Source organism: Hipposideros armiger, unplaced genomic scaffold (assembly GCF_001890085.2).
Source record: "Hipposideros armiger isolate ML-2016 unplaced genomic scaffold, ASM189008v1 scaffold_690, whole genome shotgun sequence".
NCBI classification, from domain to species: Eukaryota; Metazoa; Chordata; class Mammalia; order Chiroptera; family Hipposideridae; genus Hipposideros; species Hipposideros armiger.
Window position 1 is genome coordinate 339,854 of NW_017732040.1, and position 15,942 is coordinate 355,795.

The following is a 15,942-nucleotide window of genomic DNA, read 5'->3' on the forward strand; positions in this document are numbered from 1 at the left end:
GGTTTCTCAAAGCATGCCAGTTCTCTATTTGAGCAATCAGCTTTGTGTTCTAGGAACACAAGATTGGAAGCTCCCTAAAGACTGAGGCTGCATTTTGCTCATCACTGCCTTTCATGTCCTTATAGCCAATCTTTTGTCAACTGAATGCAAATAAAATAGAAAACAAACATTTCCATTCTTCCAAGGTCTTTGGCTCTACTGTTTCTGAAAGCTTTGCCACCAAACAAAGGAAAATGATGAAGCAAGCTCCAGAAAAGAGAAAAAAGGGGACTGCCTTAGATATATTAAGAACAACATGAATACAGTTTTGGAACTTCAACCCAAGTGGAACCACCACTCAGCTGGCTGAGGCGCCTCCAACAGCCACAGCTGGCGGCCTGGTAGAATGCTTCCCCCCACCCCCACCCCCCATTCTCCGCTGTTTACTCTCTGGAAAAAAAACAAAAAACTTTTGGAGCCCTAAAGAAAGAATGGAGGAGGGGTGGGAGGAATTAGAAGGGGAAGACACAGCCTGAACCCACACTCATCAAGAAGGAAGGAAACCTTAAACTGTAAGGCTGGGGGGCAGGGCTAGCCTGGGGGAGGAGATGTGTAAGACTGAAGTGGAGGACATGCCTGGACACTTTTCCTTCCTACAAGGCCTCTTTTTTTCCCCTTTCCTCTTTTTTTTTTTTTTTTACTTGATGAAATAACAGTTCAGAACTGGAGAACTGGAGAAGAAAAGGGAAGCAAGTAAGGTGAGGAAGAAGTTGGTGAGAAAGGCAGACAGTTCCCCTCGAGGTGCTTTCCCAACTTAGCACCGAACCTGCATTTCGGAACAGTTTTCCTTCAAGTCACCCCAATAGCCTGGAGTTCTAGAAGCCCGAGGGCCTGGGGTGGACCCAGAAAAAAGGAAGAGATCTCCCTAAGGAAGCATACTAGGCCTGTCTTGTAATAAGGTAACAGGGAAAGAGAGAGATGCGTCTCCACGGCCCAATCTGTGCCCAAGGGACTTGCCTGGACGTACTCTGCTCTCCAGACCTACCCGCAGCTCGGGCAGTCGTTGAGGGGCCGCGGCCCCAGCGCCAGAACCCGCAGAGAAGTTTCGCAGCTGCAAACGTGAGAAAATGCAGCTCAGCAGTACACCCGCCCCCACCCTCCCTGCGGCCCCATTCCCGCAGCCCGACCCCTGGTGGTGGCGACCTTGGCCACCCCGGACGCCCCAGAAGACTGGAGGAGGGGCTGCCCTCCGGGCTTTCCTCGGGCTAGACGAGGTGGCCAGGGGCTTCAGCGACCTCCACCCCGGTCGTCGGCCACCAGGGCAGGCGCACCCAGCCCGCCTGCGCGCCCCCGGCTCCCCCAGCCCGCGCGTGCCCCTCTGCACCTATCCGCTCCCCGGCCCGCGAGGGCACCTAACTTACCCCGCTGTGCAGGGGCCGGGACTCGGGCAGGGTGCGTGGATTACATCGGGGTGGGACGCGCCCCTCCGGCCCACGGGGCCGGCGCTCTCGGGGGATTTATCTTGCAGTCAAACTCTCGGTGCCTCTGGCTCCTCTTGCTCTTCTCCCCCCACCCCGCCCCCTCCTTCTCTCTTGTCTCTCGGCTCTTTTTTCCGGGTTAATTACGTTTCGCATTAAAGCAAAACCCAGCCCCGGATGTGAGTACAATGCTCCGCCGAGCCCGCTGGGGGAGGAGAGGGGTGCCGGGGCGCCGCGGGGTGGGAGGGGACGCGGCCGGGCGCGGCGGGCTGCGCGGAGGAGGCGGGGCGGGCTCCCTGGAGGCGGCCCTGGACCACCTCGCCAGCGTCTGTAGTGGCGCAGGTGGAACCCGTGCGGCGGAAGGAGGCCCTGCCTCGGACTCCCGACCCCGGCAGCAGGTGTCCGGAGCGAGAAAGAGGCCTGAGGCTGAGGGCATCCTCGAAGGAGGGAGGCGAGCCAGAGCGCGGGCTCCCCCTTTCTCCCCATTTCCATTTCCCAAAGCCCCACCCAGTGACTTCAGCCGGGCCACCCTCGGAATCTGAGCCCTTGCCTTTCTGGGGCCGCGGGATTAGGGTTAGGGTAGAAAGAAGCGCAAATTCTCCCGGGTTGTCACGAATATGCCGAGGAGCCCAGTGGGGCAGTACGTTCTAACGGGGGTTTTAGGGACATTTTCAGAGTGCGGCGCAAAGACGCCCTTCCTGCCTTCAGAGCGGGGGAGGGGGGGGTCTGGGGAGGGGAATGAGAAACAGACAAGCATGCATTAAGTAAATATTGCCAAGAGGAACCTAAGAGAACCACTGTGTGCCAGTGTAGCCTCTGTTATCTAATTTGATCCACACAGCAGCCCTATGGTACCCATCCTGTTCACGATGAGGAAACCGAGACTCCGAGACGTGAAGTAATGCGCCTGGGTCCCACAGTTAATCAATGGCAGGTCTGTCAGGTTCTGATGCCAGCGTCCCACGTGAGGAGACAGACATTTAAATATACATAAAGTCAGGCAATCAACATCCAAAACGTAGAAATGTAGTGGATTCACCCTGGAATGTAGTAGGATCGTGAGATGCGGCTTGTGTGGATTCTGATGTAAATGTAGTTAATAAGGTCTGAGTCCTTGACCAGACTTTGCGGGAGGGGAGGGCAAAAGAAAATCCTCGAGACCCTTAAGATAAGGACTGGATCTGCGGGAGCGACGGAAAGGCTGGTGCCTCATCCCACTCTTGTTGGGGAAAGACAGACTGTTAAAAGTCTCCAGGACCTGAGGCCACAAAGCCTGGGGGTAGGGGTCCCGAGCCAGATGAGCCAGGCGGGAACCAACGCGCAGCACACACCCCGAAAGCACCCGTGGTGAAACCACACACGTTTCCTCTTCCATTTTGATTGCCAAAGCAAAAATGAGACACCCTGCTCTCTCAGGTGTGAAAAAAGGCTGTTTGCTTTAGAACATTTTGCTTTGAATGATGAAAGAAAGGGGGACACAAGAAAAAAAAAACGTTTCCTTTGAAATAAATACATCAAGGTTAATTTTTTTTTTCTGCTCGTGAAGATTTGTGCCACTCATATAAATTTCAGGCAGCATAACATGTGGAAGAGCATGTTCTCTGGAACAGATGGCCTGGATTTGAATCCCAGCTCTGCCACTTAACTAGCTTTGGTCCCTGGGCAAGTGACTTAACCCTTTGATGCCTCAGTTTCTACATCTGGGTTGTTATAAAGAGTAAATGAGTTAACACTTGTAGTGTTTAGATTACTGTTGAAAATGAAGTAGGTGCTATGTAAATGTTTTTTAATCTAAAAATTAGATTATGGTTTTCAACGTGAAAAAGAACAAAATTCCACCCAACACCAAGCAAATCCAACTGGACCTGATGGTTTCCACTGTGAGCAATGAGGTAAAAGTCTCAGATTTCATGGTATGGTTCATATTAAAACCCATAAAGCTCTACTCCCCATTGGGCCTGCCTGAGTCACTCAATCACACCGCCACAAATATTTCCTGAGCACTGCTGTATTGGATGCCTTGGAGGCAAAGAGAGGAGGCGAAGGCCTTGGGTCTCCTTAAGGGAATACAAGTGTCACTAGGAGGTGGAGGCAGCTTTGTATTCCTCCTGGAAGTGCCATGGAAATGAATAGCACAGAGAGAACAGTCAGCCTTTAGAGGAGCAAGATGTCTCTGTGTGGGGTGGAGGTGGGTTCACAAGAAGGAAGTGGGCTTTGAAATGGGCCTGAGACAATGGGTACAATATGGCTCCAGTGGTGGGGGTCAGAACATGTTGGGCTGGGGGAGAGGGTCATCAGCACACTTTCAGTGATGTTCATATGTCACTGGGAGCCCCATTTTCTGCCTTGTTTGCCCCTGGCCAGGACCTCGGGCAAATTGTAGTTAGACTACAATTTCTGTCCATATTCCACTCCCTTACTCTTGGATTTCCATGTGCTTCCTCAGAAGACTCTCCGCTACCTCCTCCTGTAGTGGGTTCCACAGAGCAAGTGTCAACTGATTCTGTGCCCTGCTATCGTCCTTTTGCCATCTCATAACTGACACATTTTGAAAGTATTTCCATTGCCTGATTTTATACATTAATTTTGTTCAGTACAATAAACAGTCCTGATGTCTGAAAATATGACTCTGCCTGTGGAGAAAGGCATGTCCAAAAAAAGGGACTTTCACATCAGCTATTTCAGTCCTCTCGCTGCATCAGTGCAAGGTGAGGTTCAATTTGCTCAAGGTTTTGCAGCTAATTAGTGACAGACTTGATTGCAGAACCCAGGGTTGACTACTCCCAGGATATCTTAGTATTGATATAGAAACTTTTCCATGAAGATGGAGACTTCTGGCCCAGAACCTGAGTCTAAACAGAAAGCTATTTACTCCAGCCATTTATTTATGCACTTTCTATTAATTTTCAATGTTAATGGCTGGGTGACTAGATAACCTAATAACCTGCAGTGGTGAGCCAAGGCACCCTCCAGGGAACTGCATCATTCTCTGTCCTTAAAGATACACATTATGTAAGTTACCAACCTGCAGCTGGGGCCAGTTAGTTCTGTTGGAGAGTGTGGAACTGAAAAGGCCAAGGTCGTTGGTTGATCCTGGTTCAGGCCAGTTAATTTTGCTCAGAGATAAATTGCTCCAAGGCCACACATTGCACATTTCATGCTAGCCGGTCATTTTATAAATAGTTGCTACTGGTTTCAATAGCAAAGTACTGTCCATTTCCAGAAAGACAACTCAAAAACTACTATTATTCTATTCAGTCCTATTCATTCAACAATTATCTGAACCTGTTACCATATTTTTCCCCATATATCTTGCATTTACTTATCTTCCAGATGCTTACAAAATGCGAATTGCTTTACACGCATTATCTCATTTATTAAGCCTACAATGCTGGGAGCAAGGTACTCTTATTGCTCCATTTTATAGATGAGGTGACTAAGACACAGAGACCAGGCCTAGATACAAACGTGTGCAGCCTGATGCCTGAGCCTGCCTGCTTAGCCCCTGAGTTTGTGAAGGATACAGAAAAACATAAACCAAGACTCTTCCCTTAACATTTTTGACAATCATTTAAAATCTCCATTCCATTTCACCTAGCAATTTCATGTCCAAGGATACATCCTACAGAAAGTCATCTGGGGGTATATATAGTACATATATATGTGTGTGTGTTAGTGCATGGTGGAAAGTTCGCAAATTTAATTGCCTGACTTCATATATACATATATATGGAATATATACACACATACTCACCACAGCATTGTTCATAAAGGTGAAAAAAACTGGGACTCACTCTCATGTTCATCAACAAGGGATTGAACAGGTAAATATTGGTACATCCATACAATCTTATACTATGCAGCTGTTGAGAAAGAATGTGATACATCTCTATACGAAATATATTAAATATTTTAAGTTGAAAAAAAGGTACAAAGCAGTCTGTATAGTATAATCCTATTTCTGTAAATATAAATTATACATGTTTATTACATGAAAAAAACTAGAAGACTACATTCCAAACTGTTAGCCACAGTTCTCTTAAGGGCAGAGGAGGAGGAGCTATAATGGTGGATCTCACTTTTTAAGAGATGTATTTCTATAATGTTTATTTGTTTTGCAATAAGTTGCATACATTTAGTTATGAGAAAAGAACAATAATGATTTACATTTTTTATTTAAAAATGTAAAAGCGCTATGGAAAAGCATAGTGCAGTCTTCAAGGAGGCCATCATTTAGTAGGGAGGGAATATGACATATACAGATATAACTATCATAAAAGCCAGAAACTGGTCCATGCAAAAAGAAGAGATAAAATTCTGTGGGAAATCACAACCAGCTGGGGTTGAGAAGTGAGGAGAAAATGTATGAAGGAGGTGGCACTTTGGAAGGACCTTGAAGGAAAGGTAAAAGATGGTTGGTGGAGAGGGGGGTGAGAATAGGTGGATTCCAGATGAAGAGATTGTCAAAGACAAAGCAGAGAGGCAGGAACCCATGAGATCCATTCAGGGAAGTATGACTGGTCCAGTTCAGCTGGAGCACAGGAGGATAGATGAACGATTTTCATGGGAACAAAATAAGAAAGAAAGGTAGCTGGAGAGTCTTTGTTGCTAAGCTAATGAATTGTACTTATTACTTTAGGCACCAAGAGCCACTGAAGATTTTGAGCAAGGAAGTGGCACATTTAGAAATAAATAAGCAATTTCATAGTGGCTACATAGTAACTGGACTCGAGCACCAAGCTGCCAGGATTTGACTCCTGACTGTCACTAACTAGTTGTATAGCCATGGACCAGTTATGTTACTTCTTTCTCTATGTTTCTATAAAATGGGGAAGGTGGTTATAAGAGATAACCTATCGGGGGTGGGGGGAAAAAAAAAAAAAAAGAGATAACCTATCTCATACCATTGTTTTTCAGATTGAGTGAGTTAATGTTTTTAGGGAACATGGTAAGTAATGAGACTATCTGTTAAATTTAAAAAATCAGTATCATACCTTTGGACTAAAATCTTTGCATTTCATTTGAAACTTTTATTAAAGAGAGCTAACATTAAGTGGTAAATTATTAACTATTCTTTCTTCCTACATTCACAGGACTATAGGTTATTAATCTCATCTTACACTTCAAACAATTTAGGTTTTAAGGAGAGAGATACAACCTCAGAATCACATAGCCAGTCATGAGTTAAATCCATGAGTCCTGAATCCTAGTTCAGTGATCCCTGCTCAACACCCAGCTCAAATTCCCAGGGCCTTAAGAATAGGAAAAATAGAGAGTGGAAGAAACTTTGACAATTTCTGTTTCTAAGATAAGGGAAACAGCAGTATGGAACAGTAATAAAGTAAAATAAAAAAAATACACCTGGAAGTTTGTATATAAAACTTATAAAATATAAATGTATATATATATATATATATATATATATATATATATATATATATGGAGAGAGAGAGAGAGAGAGAGAGAATTATGCCCCTCCATTCCAAAATCATGTGTTAAAGAACTAACTGGCAATGTGACTGCATTTGAAGATAGGGCTTTTAGGAGGTAATTAAGGCTAAGTGGAGATATAAGGGTGGGGTTCTAATCCAATAGGATTGGTGGCCTTATAAGAGGAAAAGGCCTCCCCCTCTCTCCACAGGCACCCTGAGGAGAGGCCATGTGAACGTACAGCAAGGAGGAGGCCATCTGCAAGACAAGAAGAGAGCTCTCACCAGAACCCAAACATGCTGGAAACCTGATTTTAGACTTCCAGCCTCCAGAACTGTGAGAAATAAATTTCTGTTGCTTAAGCCCATTCTATAGTAATATATATATATATATATATATATATACATATTACATACACATGCCAATATATTTCCTAGTAACAAAGTTTGGAAAACACTGCTATCCTGCTAAATCTGACACTAATATAAACCTCAAAACTGAGTGCACATCCTCTCCCCCAAAATAACAACCTGCTGGCTAAATGCACCGTTCCTATTGATTCACGCTGATGGCATTGTTTTTTCGTCAGTTTGAATAAATGCAGTGCACTCACAGGATTTCTGCATCCCCAGCGATGCTCTGTGATTATATATGGGAAGAACTGGGCCCGTGGAATCAGAGAGAATGAATAGATACCTTAGCTTTGAATCCCTGACCATGTTTTAGCAGTATATTTAACTTTATTTTTGCCTCGACTAGTTACATAATTAATTTCCTCAGCACTGAGTCTACATGGGAGCTATTATCGGTAAATACTTATGGGTGAATATAATCAAAGTTGTTAGCTAGAATAAACTCCATCCAGTTTATTCTAAGAGATGCCTGTGGTAGTCAGTGAAGTGGGTTGACTTTTACATCAGTGGTTCTCAACACAAGCTGATTATTACAAAACAAGAAAAGCAAAAAAGGATATTTGGACAGATAGATTTGTGTCTTTCTGTTATTTTGTTAATAGAAAAAAACATGCACACAGTACGAAGTTCAAAAGATACAAAAGAGTAAGAATGAACAAATATTTCTTCCATTCATGAGCCCAAAAACTACTTTCTTCCCCAAAGATAATCAACTTGCGCGTGTGTGTGCGCGTGTGTGTTTAATAATACAAATATTCAGTTTGCAAGGATATAACTTAAAATGTAATTATCTGAGTGCTAGGTTTATAGGTGATGTTTTTAAATCTTTTTATTTCTGAATTTTCCAATTTGTCTTCAATGAGCAAGTATTATGATCAGAGAAAAAAATGTTAGTTTTACAAGTAAATTGTTTTTAATTTAAAAGTACCACAGAGATCTCATAGCTGCTTTGTGATTTAAAAGAACAAACAAACAAACAAAAAACAAAAAACACCATAGAACTAACTTTATCCTCAACTTAAAAATACTTATCAGTCTATGGACACATTTTTCAAAAAATTTCAGTCAATTTTGTATCCATTCACATGAAAACTTCTGCCACTGGAAAAGATATCTAAAACCTGATTAGCAGCTTGAACCCTGAGACCTGTGAAACCCAGTATGAGTCACTGGAGACAGGTAATTTGCTCAAGAACCTTCTTTCAAATTTCATCATAATTTGTATGATGACTCCACAGGTCTATCAAACTATATTAAAATTAAGTGTAACACAAGGCTGGAGAAGTAAGCCCAGTCCAGTTTAACTCCTTTATTTAGTAATTAAACAATAACAAGCTAAATTTATCCTTACACCTAATACTTTATGATGCTGTGAATGCTCTAATTGGACAAATAGCCAAATGCACCCTCCAGCATCTGATGTCAGAGGATGTCACAGTCCTGGCTTGCTGAAAAGACATATACAGGAACATGACCCTGATCTAGAGGTTATCCTTGTAGCAACTTCAGTTTCTGGAAAAGAACTCCAGATTCAGCAGGTGAGAGGGGAAGGGCCTCTGAGTAGCCAAAGTCCCTGCATTGAAAAGAGCCTTTCTTAGGCTTGCTTACTGATTCCAATTGAAGATCTAACTTCCAAAGGTCCAATTACATGGTTTCCTAGTCCTCAATAGATTAGAAACAGCAGGAGAATGGAGAAGCTATTGGAGATAGAGGAAGGGAGGGGTTGGAAGGGGAAATGCCTTTCTTCAATTCATTCCTATGTCTGTAAATGGATTAGCTAACAACAAAGGAGAGGAAAGAAAAGTTGACAAGCACTCTCAGAGGTTATATGTGCTCAAGACAATCTTCACCATTCCTGGTGATGACTTTTTGGGGTAGGAAAAAGTGGTTAACTGTGACCAGTGCCTTAATTTTAGATGGAAAGTTGCATGTGGTTTGCTGGTAGGAGCGATGGTCTTTAGGGAGAGCACCTCTGAGGTGGTAAGGGGAGACTCAGGATTCACTCACACTTTTTTATATTTTAAGACTTTAAAATGAAGTCTGTGAAAAGAAAACTTTAAATTAAAAATACTGAAGACCTGGGCCGGCCGAGTGGCCCGATGGTTAAGAACTGGCTTGGGACGCCAGAGGGCCCCGGTTCGGATCCCACATATGAGGGCCAGTGACACTGCCCTCCACAGCTAAGATGCTGAACAACAGCTCAACCTGGAGCTGGGCTGCTGTGAGTCGCCGGCGACGGCGTAGGCTGCAGCCCCTGTGGCAGTGGGTTGCCATGGGCTACGGTATGTAGCCAGCAGCCAGCGTGAGCGGCCAGCAGCCGCAGTGAGCGGCCGTCCAGAAGCCGGCGACTGATCTGCCTCGCCCAGGAAGAGCGCAATGATGGTGCCAACTTGGGCCAGTGAAGCAACGTCCTCCACAACTAGACTGAAGAACAAAAAACGACAGCAACTTGTCTGTTCCCCTTCCCCCAATTTCCCAGCACTGTTCCCATCCCCCCAATTCCCCAATTAAAAAAAAAAATTAAAAAAAAGAAATTCATTAAAAAAAAAATACTGAAGACCTAAATCATAAAACTCCTGGAAGAAAACAGAGTGGGTAAGCTCTTTGACATTGATCTTGACAATGATATTTTTGGATTTGACAACAAAAAGAAAGGTAACAAAAGTAAAACTAAACAAGTGGGATTACATCAAACCAAAAAGCTTTTGCACAGCAAAGGAAACAATCAGCAAAGCAAAAAGGGAACCTATGGAATGGGAGAAAATACTTGCAAATCGTATATCTGATTAAGGTTAATATCCAAACTATGTACAGAATTCATACAACCCATAACAAAAACACAACCTGATTTAAAAATGGGCAGAGGAACTGAATAGATATTTTTCCAAATCAGACATACAAATGGTCAACAGGTACATGAAAAGATGCTCAACATCCCTAATCAGCAGGGAAATGCAAATTAAAATCACAGTGAGAGATCCCTCATATGTGTTAGGATGGCTATTATAAAAAAGATAAAAGTTGGTGAGAATGTGGAGAACAGAGAACCTCTGTGCACTGTTGGTGAGAATGTAAATTGGTGCAGCCACTATGGAAGACAGTATAGAGGTTCCTCAAAAAATTAAAAACTGAACTATTTTATGACCAAGGAATTCCACTTCTGAGTATATATCCAAAGGAAACAAAATCATCTCAAAGAGAATATCTGCACCCCCATGTTCATTGCAGCATTATTCACAATAGCCAAGACATAGAAACAACCTAAGTGTCCGTTGATGGATGATTAGATAAGTAAATGTGAATATATTCATAATCACAATCCCTCCCTTCTTTTCTCTTTCTATATATGGAATAATATGCACACATATATGGAATATTATTCAGTCATAAAAAAAAGGCAATCCTGCCATTTGTGACAACATGGATGGAACTTGAAGGTGGTATGCTAAGTGAAGTAAGTCAGAGAGAGAAAGACAAATATTATGGGATCTCACTTATATGTGGAATCTTAAAAAAAAAAAAAAAGATCTCATAGAAACAGGACACATTGGTGGTTGCCAGATGCAGGTGGTAGGGGTGAGTAAAACGGGTGAAGGTGGTCAAAAGGTACAAGCTTCCAGTTATAATATAAATAAGTTATGGGAATGTAATGAGTAGTATGGTGACTATAGCTAACAATATTGTATTGTATAGTTGAAAGTTGCTAAGAGAGTAGACCTTAAAAGTTCTCATCACAGAAAAACAATTATAACTATGTCAGGTGATGGATGTTAACTAAACTTATTGTGGTGATCATTGTGCAATACATACATATACGAAATCATTGTGTTATACATACACCTCAAACTGCCAATTATATCATATCATATGTTATATAATTATATCAATGTTAAATGTCAATGAAAATGGGGAAAAAAATTAAAAGATACAAAAAAAATATTGTACCATAATGAGAAAAACCACACTGAGCTATCATTGTACACCTATCAGAATGGCTAAAATAAAAAATAGTAACAATGTCATATGCAGATGAGGATGAAGAGAAATGGGTCATAGTACATTGTTGGTGGGAAGGTAAGATGACGCAGTCCCTCTGGAAAACAGTTTAGCAGTGTCTTAAAAAACTAAACATGCAACTATCATAAGACCCAGCAATTACACTCCTGGGCATTTATCCCAGAGACATGAAGACTTGAATCCACACAAAAACCTGTACACGAATGTTTGTGGCATCTTTATGGATAATACCTAAAACTCAACACAACCCAGGCGACCTTCAACTGGTGAACAGTTAAACAAACTGTAGTGGATCCATACGGTGGAATACTGTTCCGCAATAGAAAGGAATAACTATTGATATTCACAACTGGGATAAATATTCAGAGAATTATGCTGAGTGGAAAAAAAAAAAGCCAGTCCCAAAAGGTTACATACTGTATGATTGATTCCATTTATGTAACATTCTTGAAATGACAAAATTATAGAAATGGAGAACAGATGAGTGATTGCCAAGGGCTGACAAGGGTGTGAGATAAGAAGGAAGTGCGGGTGGCTATCCAAAGGCAACACAGGTGTCCTCCTGCTGATGCAAGTGTTCTGTCTCTTGGCTGCGTCAATGTCAAGCCCTACATTATGGTTTACAAGATGCCACTACCAGGAGAAACTGGGAAAAGGGTACACAGGATCTCTCTGAATTATTTCACAACTGCATGTCAATCTACAATGATCTCAAAATAAAAGGTGTGATTAAATAAAAAATTAAAGCCAAAAAATATTGCGACAGTTTTGTGCTTCAATAGATATTATCTATTTTTTAAAAATCACTTGTGGTGAGACATATCCTTTTTACCCTATTAACTAAGGCATCACCACTTACAAACTCCACAGTCTCTCATATTGTGACCGGCAGTACTTAAATTGTGGTGAACTAACATTTAGTTTTTAGTTCTGACATGAAGAGCAGTGCTTCGTTCCTCTCCTACCTCAACTGCTACAATCCCGTAGCTTCCTCCCTGTACATTTTTGCTACCATTTGGGCATATGGTTGCTTCCATCCACTTTTCTGCCTTCCTTAAAAAGAAAGGTTTTAATACTTGGAGAAACTCCACCAGAACCTCAGCTGGTATGTGAGAAAGTCACTTTCCTATAACAGGGTGCACATCGGGGTTGGTTAGATAATTTCACTTAGTTACCATAAAACCCTGCTGTGGCTCCTCTATATTCAGAAGGTGACAAGCAAGCATTTCCGTAGAAGTCTGTTAGAATGCATCTCGTAATTATATGTTACTGAGTACACCATGAGTCAAATCACGGACACTGAAATGTAACTGCATATTCTTGAAATAGTTCAGCTGTGAGGTCTAGGGGCTGATTTATTTCTGGTTTCTCCAATTTAAGCCCTTGTACCATGACCACGTAGTTACCACCCAGTTCAGAGTAGATGGGCAGCATGGTGAGAGAGAAAGAACTTTGGACAAGGAAACCTCTGAAATTGTAGGTAGAATGATGCTTACAATTTTTACTGTTCAAGGTTGCAAAGGCTCTGGAACTATAAGTACTATATTATGAGCAGAAATGTCAGTAAACGGATGATATAATGCAGTGGTCTTCAAACTTTTCTTCACTACACCCCCTAAACAATGCTGGAAAACTAGGTATCCCTTTGCACATTTTCAAGTTGATATCTATAACTTTTCATCATAAGTTTGAGTGGTTGCAAAGGATATATTCTACAGATTGTTAACATGGAATGTTTTAAAATAAAACTGTTATATCACTCTTTTTAAATGTATCCAATAGAATCTAAGTACCACAGTAATTTGACACTGTCATTCCTTTTTCAAAATAAACAAGCAGTTCTTTAACAGTCAGAATGTTAAATAATTCCCTTCTCCCTGAACTATATTTACATTCCACTTCCCCTATAGAAGTATATCCAAATGTCATATATTTTATGACATCATTTATTATTTGATCATCTCCTTGCTTACCCTATCATATTTTCTGAAACAAAAATACATATGCAGATTTATTTTACAATTTAAAAAATAAAAAATATCCTGTGACCTTAAGGCTCCCAGAGTTAAAACTGTCATCATTCTTTGAAACTGTTGTCATTACAATTATTAGTAACAAGGTCAATATATATTTTATTGATTACTAAACATAAAACAGTAAAATATTATTGGAAATTATTCTCTTAATGAGATGGATAAGGATGGATTTTTAAATGTAATGTATTTTATATATTTACATATATAATGTATTTTTATATATTTATATATATGTGTGTAATTAGTTCAACTATCCATCAATTAATATTATTTATTGCAAGAATGAGCAGGTTTAGCATCAATATCATCCCTAGTTCTTATTTTTAATGAATGTAGTAGGCATTGAGAAATTTTGTTCATATTAATAAGTAGATGGAGCTATAGGAGTTTTGTTATGACAATGTCCAGGGCTGACGAGAAGACAATTTGGGACGTATTTCTGGACTTACGGCGTCAGAGGGGTCCTGGAATGAATCAATGTTCTTATGAATGCAAACCTTCTGTGAGGATTTCTAGCCAGTCCACCTTTGCCAGGGAACTTGAAATTTGTTTTTTAGAAGGGCCAAATTTGGCAATGTCATTCCATTCTTTACAGATCTTACTTCAAAAATTATTCTATGGGGAGGCTGTGCATGTGTGGGGGCAGGGAGCATATGGGAACTCTGTCCTTTCTGCTCAGTTTTGCTGTGAACATAAAACTGCTCTAAAAAAACAAAGCCTATTTTTTAAAAAAAATTATTGTAATGATCTCTCAGTGGTCAACTCAATCAGGTTTTTCTCCAAGTTTTTTATGTTATGGAAAGCCATAAATTGGAAACTACCTAACTTGTGAAATGACCTGTACCTCAGCTATAAAAGGCTTTTGCTTTCTCAGCACAAATACAAATAATTCTAATTGTCCCTTGTCTTGGCCCTGGAGATTTTTACAACCAAGGGCAATGCCTTTCTTTCCTTTTTTAGAAGTGAGAAAGGACTAGTGTGACAGGAGAGGTGGGAGCAGAGAAAACCCAGCGTGAACCCAGCTCTCACTCCGTCTCAGGCAGATCAGGAAACTGATTCTCTCAAAACGCTGCACCCTGTGGGTACCTGTTATTTAAACAAGTCTGGAGTAAGGTCATTTAAGAACTGCCTCAAATATACAGAATTGTAATGTCAGATTTTTAATTACCTATTTGCTGTTTATCTGAAATTCAAATTTAAATAGCTGTCCAGCATCTATCTATCTAATCCAAATCATTCTTTTTTTGAGATGAGAAAAACTGAGACCTGGAAAGACTGAAGTACTCCAACAGGGAACAGGGTATTTTATTTCTCCTTCTACCTAATTCTCAAATGTATTATTGCTTTCTCACCTCTCATCACAGTGTCCACCGTTATCTATCCCCCTACATTTTTTTCCATCCTGCTTACCCAAAGCAGAAACAACAACCAAAAAAAAGGGTGGACAACATTCACGAAAGGAGGACAGACTTTGGAGGAAATCAGGGCAAGGAAACGGGTTTAAGAGGAGCAGAGAGAGTATGTAGTTACAGTGTGGGCAAAACATCTCTGTCCTGTCATCTCAAAAATAGAGGCTAAAAAAAGGAGAGGTGCAGAAGCCACTGTTTTCAGGGCAGAAACCAAATTTATATAAAATTTGTGAATATTCTCCTTTAAAGTCTAGCCTGCAGATGCATAATTAAAAATACTATTCAAGTCCAGCTACATATCTGATATTTGGTGCTCTCTTGAGCTGTTTTTTAGGAAAAATACTGACCAAGCCTTTCGTTTTTTTCTTTCCCCTTCAGTTCCTATTTACTACCACTGCCCTCTCTCACTCCCCTCTCATCTCCCAAGCACCAAAAATAATTTGAATTTCAAGCCTTTTTTTGGTCTTCCTGTGGGTGTGGGAGGACCTCCCTGAGGAATTGTTCTGGATCTAGTCTGCTCCATCTGTAATTTGGCAAAATCTCTGTCTGCACCCCGCCCCCACCTCCTTTTCTTAATACATGGGGATTTTGGGTTCCCCCCACAAAGAATCTTCTCTACCTAATCCTTAGAGAACTAAAGTCAAAGGAGCCCCCAGGGAGCCCCTGTAGGTCTGCAGTCTCCACTTACCCGTCCAGTGGAAGAACAGGGCTCTCTGCCCAAAGGAGACAGCCTCAAAGAACAAGGTGGCCGCCAGAAGGAGGAAGACAAGATCTGTGCTCTTCGGTTCAGGAGACCCGAGGCAAGTTCCTGTTTCTAAGAGAGAGTTTTAAAAACTGCTTAAGTTGAGGTGTGTGTGTGTGTGTGTGTGTGTGTGTGTGTGTGTGTGTGTGTCCCTCCCCCTAATTTACCCACGTGATCCCCTTGATCTAACTTTGAGGGACAACTGATCAGTCTTTCTAAAAAATCTCTCTAGACCTCACTTCCCTCACCACAACTACCTTCCACCACCACCACCACCACTCTGTCAAAATGGCCATTCCTTAGCTACTGTCTTAATACTCTGGTAAACTTTTGTTATTGACAAGAAAAATGAAGGGAGAAAAGAAAAATGAGAAAGAGTAAAAAGGGCTGGACCCTAAGAGTTTCGTGTGGTTTGGGTCCATTGTAGTTTAAGGTTTT

General features: G+C 41.5%; 1 protein-coding gene and 1 long non-coding RNA gene across 6 annotated transcripts in view; one reads left to right on the forward strand and one right to left on the reverse strand.

The window, feature by feature from the left end:
* PLEKHA2 (pleckstrin homology domain containing A2) overlaps window positions 1–15,568 on the reverse strand; it is a 70,855-nt gene extending 55,287 nt beyond the window's left edge. The window contains exons 1-2 of one of the 5 annotated variants that reach the window (XM_019626834.1): window positions 1,401–1,696; window positions 1,025–1,090 (exon numbers count right to left, since the gene is read on the reverse strand). The gene's annotated coding sequence lies outside the window, so the exon portion shown is untranslated. Of the gene's footprint in view, window positions 1–996; window positions 1,091–1,400; window positions 1,697–15,450 lie in introns of those variants that run through there. The other 4 variants (XM_019626835.1, XM_019626831.1, XM_019626833.1 and 1 more) reach the window with 4 other exon arrangements.
* LOC109373157 (uncharacterized) lies at window positions 2,261–15,467 on the forward strand. Its single transcript, XR_002122167.1, has 5 exons — window positions 2,261–2,391; window positions 3,260–3,349; window positions 7,099–7,223; window positions 14,603–14,653; window positions 15,393–15,467. It is a non-coding gene; the product is annotated as an uncharacterized LOC109373157 (long non-coding RNA).
* Window positions 15,569–15,942: the final 374 nt, after the last annotated feature.